Raw genomic sequence first — 9,354 nt, 5'->3', positions numbered from 1 at the left:
TTACTTATGTAAACTACTAAAGTATATCCTTCAACTACCACATAATGGAGGTGAACAGTGTGTAACTAGCGGCCGGATCCTGGAGCCCATGTCCCGCATCTCCTGCAGGGTGTGCCCCAGGTGTCAAAACTGTTCAAATAATACCTACACTGACCACCAATGTAAGGGGGCACGCTGACTACCAATTTAAGAGGGGGTTCACTTACCAATAATATAATGGAGCACTACACTGACCGACCAATGTAGTGGGGCACACTGACCACCAATGTAAGAGGGTCGTGCTGATCACCAATATAACAGGGGCAAACTGACCACCAATGTAAGAGGATCACATTGACCACCAATATAAGGGAGGCACTAAAGTGACCAATGGAATAAAGTACACTGACCACCAATCTAAGAGGGTTATACTAAACACCAATATAAGGGTTTACTACACTGACCATCAAGGGAATAAGGCACACTGTCCACCAACATAAGGGGGGCACTACACTAATTACCAATGTAAGGGGCATACTAAGCCCCAATATATGGGGGCACAGCACACGGACCACCAATGTATTGTGGCAAAAGCAATGACGATTGACACAGCTGGTGGGAGGAGCCATTTCTACCTATGTAAAACATGATTGGCCTTGCTAATCAAATTATACACAGGCACACAGGCAAAAATGCTCCTCTCTTCGGCCATTAGCGCAAACTTTATGAGGAACTGCAACTCCCCCAGGCTGGCTGTAACCTATGTCCACTTACTGACTGTATTGTGAAAAATGTCAGCATCATGAACTGAGAATTGTAGTCTTATCTCCCCCCTCGTCCTGAATGCAGACCTGATGGGGAACTGAATGCCCCATGAATGGCTTATAGTGTAATATATACGAAAATCATTAGCCCCACCCACACAATGTAGAACTGAATGACTCATTCAGGACTGACAATAGTGTATGTAGCCTGCAGCTGATCCTTTCCCCCCACCCCCCGGCTCATCTGCCTGCCCTCTTTGCCAATTTACTGTGTAAACAGTCAGCTGTACTGTGACAAGGGAGAGGTAAGCTGCAGGTTGTCTGTGTAACTCCCCACTGTCCCCCTCCTCCTGTCAGCAGTACAGAGTTTAACCAAAAGAGAACTCAGAATTTCCCAAATGATGGATACTATTTTATAAAGGTGTTATTTTTGAATTTTAGTAACAACAACTAAAAAAGAGAGAGGGTGCAAAACAGGTGATAGATACTTACCAGTCAAGTTCACCTTTGACCCTTCCATAGCTGGACAATCAGAAACATTCAATAGCCATTGTATGCTCCATGATACTCCATGACGAGGGACTGAAGTTGTCTCTAGAAAAGTGTCCGTTTAACCATACTTCAGTTAATTACCTCAGGCATTATGTCTCTGCTGAAGGATTAGCTAATGACCCCCAGAAGTTGGAAGCTGTCACCTCCTGGCCAAGATCTACCAACGTGACTGAGCTTAGGTCATTCCTGGGATTTTGCTCATACTACAGAAGATTCATTGAGGGATTTGCTAAAATAGCTTGGTCCCTCAATGAGTTGTTGAAGAATGAGGATGAAGACGTCAAATCAGATTCACCAGAACCAGCCAAAGAATCCGAAGGACCCAGGAAGCCTAGGGAGTCAATCCAAAGCCAGTGGACAGACTAATGTGAGCAAGCTTTTCATCAGCTGAAGTAGAGCTTAATGACTGCTCCTGTACTAGCTTATGCTGACACAACCAAACGGTATGAACTGCATGTCAATGCCAGTTGAAATGGGTTAGGCCGGGTGTTGTATCAAGAGCACAATGGACACCTGCAGCCTGTTGCTTATGTGAGCAGAAGTCTTACACCTACTGAGAAGAACTTCCCCACACACAAATTGGAGTTCTTGGCTCTGAAGTGAGCAGTGGTGGATAAGCTGAAGGACTACTTGTATGGTGCAAAGTTCGTGGTCAAAATGGACAATAACCCACTCATATATATACTCACCACAGCCAAGCTGGATGCCACCGGGCACAGAGTGTTGGCCGCTGTCAGGATTCCACTTTAGCCTAAAGTACCTTCAAGGGGTACAAAGATTAGGATGCCCTGTCGAGTAGAACATATGAATCAGAGGCTGCCTCTGAAGAGTGGACTCAACTAACACCTGAACAGATACAAGATTTATGTCAAGGAGCAGAGTATTGAGGCAAAGACGCAACAGGGGCTTCAGCCCTCAAAGTCTTAGTGGCAGGTGTTCCCAAATACTACTGCAACCTTTCCCAAGTAAGGGAGGAAGGCCTGACTAAGTTTGCTAAGAAAGCCTTAAGGAATGCCCAGATGGAGGCCCCCCTCTTTAGTTTAACATTAAAGGCCCTGGAAGGTCAATGCCCAGATCTACTACTGATAGACTCTCCAAAAGAAGCACCCCTTGTACACACAGAATAGGATTGATTGCAGTTACGCAATGGGGTGGTCTACTGAAGGGCCCCCTGGACAATCCTGAAGACAAGTGGCAGCTATTTTTGCCAAGAAAGCCCAGACTGTGTTGACTGCCTTACATGACAATAATGTTCACTTAGGGCCTAAAAGAACATTCACATTCGCTAGAGACTGTTTCTATTAGCCCTGTATAAGGGCTTAAGTGGAAGGACACTGCCACTCTTGCATATGGTGTATACAGAGGAAGACTTTACCCAGCCCGCCCATGACAAGATGCCATCTTCAAAGTCAAGGACCAATAAAGTTGATGTGCATTGACTGTCTTAAGCTTGGCTTTGAGTGGACAGAGTAATGTCTTAGTGGTAACCTATCACTTCAGCCAGTATTGACAGGAGTCTGCACAGGAGATGACTAGATAAACATAGTTACACCAAGAAACTGGGACCAGTCGTATATCTCTGAAGTGAGATTTATTTACAGTGATACAAAAGAAACCCCACACCAGCAAGCAATAAACATGAAAATGCATAAGAATCAAAACATTGAATGACAAAATGACTAAGGAATGTAAAAAACAACCTATATACAATCTGTACAAAATAAAATCAAGATGGAATGCATGGGCAACAGGGAAATACCAGAAATGGAAGGAAATAGGGGAAAATCCGGACTGGGTACAGGAACAAGGGGAGCAGAGTACAAGATGCAAGGCTAAAGCGAGATAAACAGGCATTAAAATCTGGCAGCAAGCAAGGCAATGAAAACATTGGCGCAAGGTGTGTTAGTAGAGACAGGCTTAAGTTCCCTCCCAGCAGCTGGGGCAAGGTGGAGCTGATTTCAGGAACCTGCTGGCTGCTGGGAGAACTGCAGCTTTTCACTCAGGAAAGCACAGTACAACCAGCAGGTCCTGACGGGTATGCCCAAGCAAAAACCAGCAAGCATCTACAGTGGACAAAGTTCTGGTAGAAAAGCTCTTGTCCACTATGACTTATCTCAAAGCATTAACTCTGACTTTGAGAGTAGACTCATTAAGAGACTGTTAGACCTTTTAGGTATTCAGAAGTCAAGAACAACCCTCTACCACCATCAAGGGGATCCTCAGCCAGAACGATTGAATCACACTCTCCTAGCAATGCTTTGGATTCTTTCTGTTGAGAAGAAACTGCATTGGAGGAGATGCATTGCAGCTATCGTGCATATCTACAAAAGCAATGAAAATTATTTTACTGACTATTTATCATACAGGCTGATGTTTGTGAAGGAAGCTCGACTACAAGTCAACTTAGCATTTGGCAAATCCCTAGATCATATCTTGATATTCCACAGAGAATATGTGAACCATTTGAAAAAGGGTCTAAAAACGGCATATGAGAAAGCTCAGGCTGCCTCAGACACCCAGGGGCAGCGAAAGAAAAGAAACTTCGACCTGAAGGTGAAGGTACATGACTTAGAGCCTGGCAACAGGGTGTTGCTGAGGAATCTAAGCACCCATGGAAAACACAAGTTAGTTGATCAGTGGAAGTCACAACTCTACATTATCTTCAATCAGTTACCAGGATTGGCAGTATACCAGAATCACCCAGAAGGAAGTATGGGCCCACTAAAGACCTGGCACCGTAATCACCTACTGCCCCTATTAGAAGCAGTTTGTGTGCCTCAACAACCAGATTTGTAGCCTACTCAAACTACCTCTCTAAGATCATGCCCAACAACCAGGCCTCAATCTATGCCACCAAACTCAGATGAAGATGACAGTGATGAAGAAGAATTGAACATAGACAGGGTATGGCCGTCTACACAATCAGAGATTGCCACTCCTCCTCCTTCCAGAGAGACAGATACTGGAACCTCAGGCCTGAGGCTCCAGAATTTATATCACAGAGCCAATCCTTGGCAAGCCAAGAAGATCCCCCAGATTTCCCTGACTGCAGAGGACACAGAAACTCCTCAATCTTCTATAGCATCAGAGGAAGAGACAGTTGTACCAGAACCACGCAAGCCCAAAGAGCAAAGATAAAAGCCCCTAAAAGACTGATTTACGATACCTTAGTTGAAAAATCAGGAGGAAGTAATTCTCACTTCTCAAAGAACTCACAGAACGCTGAACCTTCCGACTTCAAATTTAGGGGAGGGTGACTCCAACACAAATCTAGGTGGACCATCCTAATATCAGCAGCTTGTGTGTAAGACAACCTCACCGCTTATGACAAATAATGGGAGGTTACCTCGCCAGGTTCACATAGACTTGCAAATTGCTTGTTCTCTTATATGTACTACTAACCTGCTTTTCCTCCTGATATACTTTTGAGAGTTTGTACTAGGTTAAGGATAGCCTATTCCCCCCCCCCCCAATTCATCTGCCTGCCCTTACAGCCAGTTTACTGTGTAAACAGCTGGCTGTACTGTGACAAGGGAGAGGTAAGCTGCAGGTTGTCTGTGTAATTCCCCGCTGCCCCCCTCTTACTGTCAGCAGTACAGAGTTTAACCACAAGAGAGGACTGTGTGTGGAATATCTTCCCCTCTCTCCTAGCAAACGCAATGGGAGGAGAGAACCAGATGTTTCCAGAATAAGATTTCTCCTCAGTCAGTGCTACTTGGGCATAGTGTGACTGGAAAGTTATGTTACAGGACCATGTTGAGGAGCTCCATTTAAGAGAGAAGAGTGTCAGCAAAAGCCCACTGTCATGTGAGGGACAAACAAAGGCTACAGAGTGTGACGAGATGTAATGGAGGAACAAAGCTGCCTACCAGAGTCGCCATGGGCAAGCCAGATTGAGCAGATCCCAGATCAGAGAGACCACTGTTGCTGTGTTGCAGAGTCTGGTGAGAAGGCCTTGTAACCACTACTTGTTACCATTGTTAGAAACTGAGCCATTAAGAACTTACCAACCACAGGGTGGATTTGAATTAAATCAAGTCGATTTAAATCACTAGTGAAAATTTTTAAAGAGCAGTTGTCATCTCTGTCCCGCAGCGGCTCCTCTTCTGACCCTCTGTTGACTCGACGACAGTCCCATTCACTTTAATGGGACGGCTGGTGATGCGGCAGTGACACAACAAGGTGAGGGATGTGGTGGCAGCAGGTGAGTGGATGCCCACTAACAGGCCTGCGATGATGGATCTAAAATGACAGGTGCTCTTTAAATGTAAGGACTCATTCTTGCTGGTAGTTAGAATCTTTAATATTTGAAGGTTTCCTTTTTAAAATAATAAGCTGTCAGGTTAGTAAAACAGCGATATCAGAAACTATTTTAGGTTAATAGGTTAATTCTTTTATTTAATTAAAACAATAACATTATATTACATATTCTTGTATTTGCTTAAACATCCAATGTTTAGTAACTGAAGTACATGAACAAAATATCTTTGAAAAAACAAACAAAAGAACTTAAAATGAATGTATCAGCTGGGTCCACATGAAAAAAAAAACCTTCAAACACGGTCTTCTGAAGCTCACTCATTTTTCATCTTCATTCTATTGTTTGTTCATAATCTGTTAACCACTTGACCCCCAGAGGATTTACCCCCCTTAATGACCAGGCCTCTTTTTGCTACTCGGCGCTGCACTAATTCAACTGATAATTGCAATGCTGCACCCAAACGAAATTTACGTCCTTTTTTTCACACAAATAGAGCTTTCTTTCGGTGTAATTTGATCACCTGTGCGCTTTTTATTTTTCACGCTATAAACAAAAAAAGCCAAAAATTTTGAAGAAAAACAATATTTTTTACTTTCAGCTATAAAAAATATATAGTAAACTCAAAGTTGGTTATAAATTTAGGCCAAAATGTATTCTGCTACATGTTTTTGGTAAAAAAAAAATCCCAATAAGTGTATATTGATTGCTTTGTGTGGAAGTTATAGCATCTACAAACTATGGTATAAATACTGCAATTTATGCCATTTTTCTGCTATACAGCGCTGCACTAGTTTAACGGACAATTGCGCAGTCATGCAATATGATACATAAATGAAATTTACATCCTTTTTTTTCCCCACAAATTGAGCTTTCTTTTGGTGGTATTTGATTGCCTGTGCGTTTTTTATTTTTTGCGCTATAAAAAAAAAGGCTGACAATTTTGAGAAAAAAAAACAATATTTTGGACTTTTTGCAATAAAACATGTCCAGTAAAAAAAATGCAAAAATCAAATTTAGTCATAAATTTCTGCCAAAATGCATTCTGCGACATGTCTTTTCTAAAAGAAAAAAACCCAATACGTGTAAATTAATTGGTTTACGTGAAAGTTATAGCGTTTACAAATGGCGGGAAAGATACTGGGATTTTTAGGTATTTTTTTTATACTAATAATGGTGGCGATAAAGCTTCAGAAATGGGTTTCAGGATGCTCAGCATATGTTTAACATTTCTCTTAAGCCCAATGTTCAGGATTTTGGCTTTGATAGTGCATTCTATTTTTTCTTGATTTTGCTCACAAACGGTCATCAGAATAGGCCAGTGTTTTATATATTGTTCAAAACAGTCCATTATAGAGTTCCATCTAACATCTTGTGGGAGCGTTAGCTTGATTCCACCCATTATTTTCAGAGTTGATGCTGCAAAATGATTGTTATGGAAGTATTTAACAATTTCAACAACACTGCTCTTTTTTTCTTGGACACTGAAATCTTTGGCTAGGAGGTGCATCAAATGAGTGCTACAACCATACGTTATTAGCTTGGTAGTTTCTTCATGTTCTAAATTTCTTCTCATTTTGTACACATTTGCAGCATTGTCTGTGACCAAACTGCGTACATGACATTTGAATTTATTTTGGCATGTTATGATAACTTTTGCTGCTACTTCTTCTAAGTATGCTGCTGTGTGTGTCTTTCCTGAAGTATCAATTGTTTCTGCAAGGAATACATTCCCTTCTTCTGTTGTTACACAAGCACATACAATAGGATCATTGTGAACATTACTCCACCCATCAAGACTTAAGTTAACAATGACCTTCTAGACTTGTTGCACATTGCACAATTTCTTCATTGTATCCTTTATTTGTTTCCCTGCAACATCTAATCTACTTGGTGGACTGTATCTTGGTCTCAGTGACTGAATTGTATTAACAAAGTGTGGGTTTTCAAGCAGATGGAAAGAAGAGTTTGTTGCATAAACAAACTGAACAATTTTTTCCTCAATTAACTTTTTTTCCAATCTGCTGGTTTTTACCACAAACATATCCATGGTGGTTCCAGATGGTTTCTTTCTTTTAGGTGATATATTCTGGATTTGTGTAAATGATATGACTGATGCACAATCCTGGAGAGATAACTCTGAAACTGTAGAAGAGGATGGCAATTTAGAAAGTGGATAGTTTCCGAATCTTTTATGTTGATGGTGGTTTCACCTAAACAAAAAAGTCAATGCTGTTATTTTATTATTTAAACCATGTATGTTCATTGTGAATTTCTCATTGTATTCACACACAGTACAACCTAAAAAGGAATATTTGCATATTTCAACTCATTATTTCTTTTTTTGGGAACTGTATAAAAATGCAGTGCCATGCAGTAACAATAGCAGATATACTGTATATTATCGCTTTAGCATAACAATACCGCATGGCAGTCTAAACATTATGGTGAAATAAAAACAGCTTACCAACCTGAACGTCCTGCCTCTTCAAACATGGTCCTTTCATCCCAATAGCACTTCTAATGTTTCATTTGGGCCACTAGGACTCGCATCTCTTTGCTGCATTGCTTGCTTTTTGCATGTATACCTGCTTTACCCATTAGTAGAGGAACTTCATTAAAATATTCCAAAACTGGGTCTCTTTTACAGCCTGCTCCTGCTGCCATTTTGCTCTTCAAGGGAGGAATAAAGTACTTCAAGCTATGCGCAGAAAGATCCAAAGCTTTATAAGCTGTTTAGAAGGTTTCACTTTCATTTTTACTGCTTGCCCTTCCTCCTCACACTTAAGATCCTGATACAGATGCACTTCTCTTCAAACAATCATACACTTTGCAGTGTACATAGATTTGCAAAATAATGGGATAAAGGAATATTCCTGAACTTTGTTTTATCTCATGGTTACTGTGAAATTGTGTGAATGCATCAATGCAGTGCAAGTTATCTCAGCTTGCATTGCTTGAATTCATTGAATGAGTTTACCAAAAATGTACATATTGCAGAATATACAGCCTCGACAGGGGTGGACTGACCATTAGAGCACTCGGGCACTGCCCAAGGGCCCAGGATCAGTAGGGGGCCCCATGAAATGCCCCTGGTACCTTTTTATAGGCTTTTTTGGGTGTGCTTTGAGTGTGGTCAAGGACACAGGGGCCCCATGATCCCCTATTGCCCGGGGGCCCCATGAGCTGTCAGTCCTCCCCTGAGCCTCGAGCTACATAACTAAGTTCCATTTCATGCTGAATAAACTAAATTGTTAATGTATCTTAAATCGAAACTATATTGAGATAGATTTTTACTCCAAAAGCATTTTAATAAAATAAATTTGATAAAAATAAAAAAATGTAAATACATTTAAACAAAGTCTGATTTTTATTTTAAATTGATTTTTATCCACCCTGACTGACCAGCTACCTCACAGCAATAATACTGCCTGCAGGCTTCACTGACTTAACGTGTGCCAACTGGCCCTAAGATTTAAAGGCAAATTTGTCTTTATTAGATTTTGTAACAAATTAAACAATATATAGCAAGATAATAATAACATCGACAATGGAATAGGCAAAAAACAACAGCATAGGTATGAGTATGATCCATGGGGATGAAGGAAGATGAATCCAAACATAGATACAAGGGGGGCATCCCCAGACAGGCGATATTGAACAAGAATGAGATAATTCCATAAAACCAAGAGAATACACCCAGACAGAGAGGAAGAAGAGAAAAGGAGAGAAGAGAGAAAAAAAAAACAGGGAGGAAAAAGGAAAAGGGGGAGGGGAGACAACAGATGTAGGTATTGAAGG

General features: G+C 41.1%; 1 pseudogene; it reads right to left on the bottom strand.

Moving 5' to 3' along the window:
* Positions 1–7,215: 7,215 nt before the first annotated feature.
* Positions 7,216–8,221, bottom strand: LOC149438500 (uncharacterized; annotated as a pseudogene).
* Positions 8,222–9,354: the final 1,133 nt, after the last annotated feature.

The sequence above is a fragment of the Staurois parvus genome, unplaced genomic scaffold, assembly GCF_062004578.1.
Source record: "Staurois parvus isolate SC_StPar_1 unplaced genomic scaffold, SC_StPar_1.0 ptg001188l, whole genome shotgun sequence".
Taxonomy (NCBI): Eukaryota; Metazoa; Chordata; class Amphibia; order Anura; family Ranidae; genus Staurois; species Staurois parvus.
This window is presented reverse-complemented; position numbering and strand designations above follow the sequence as displayed.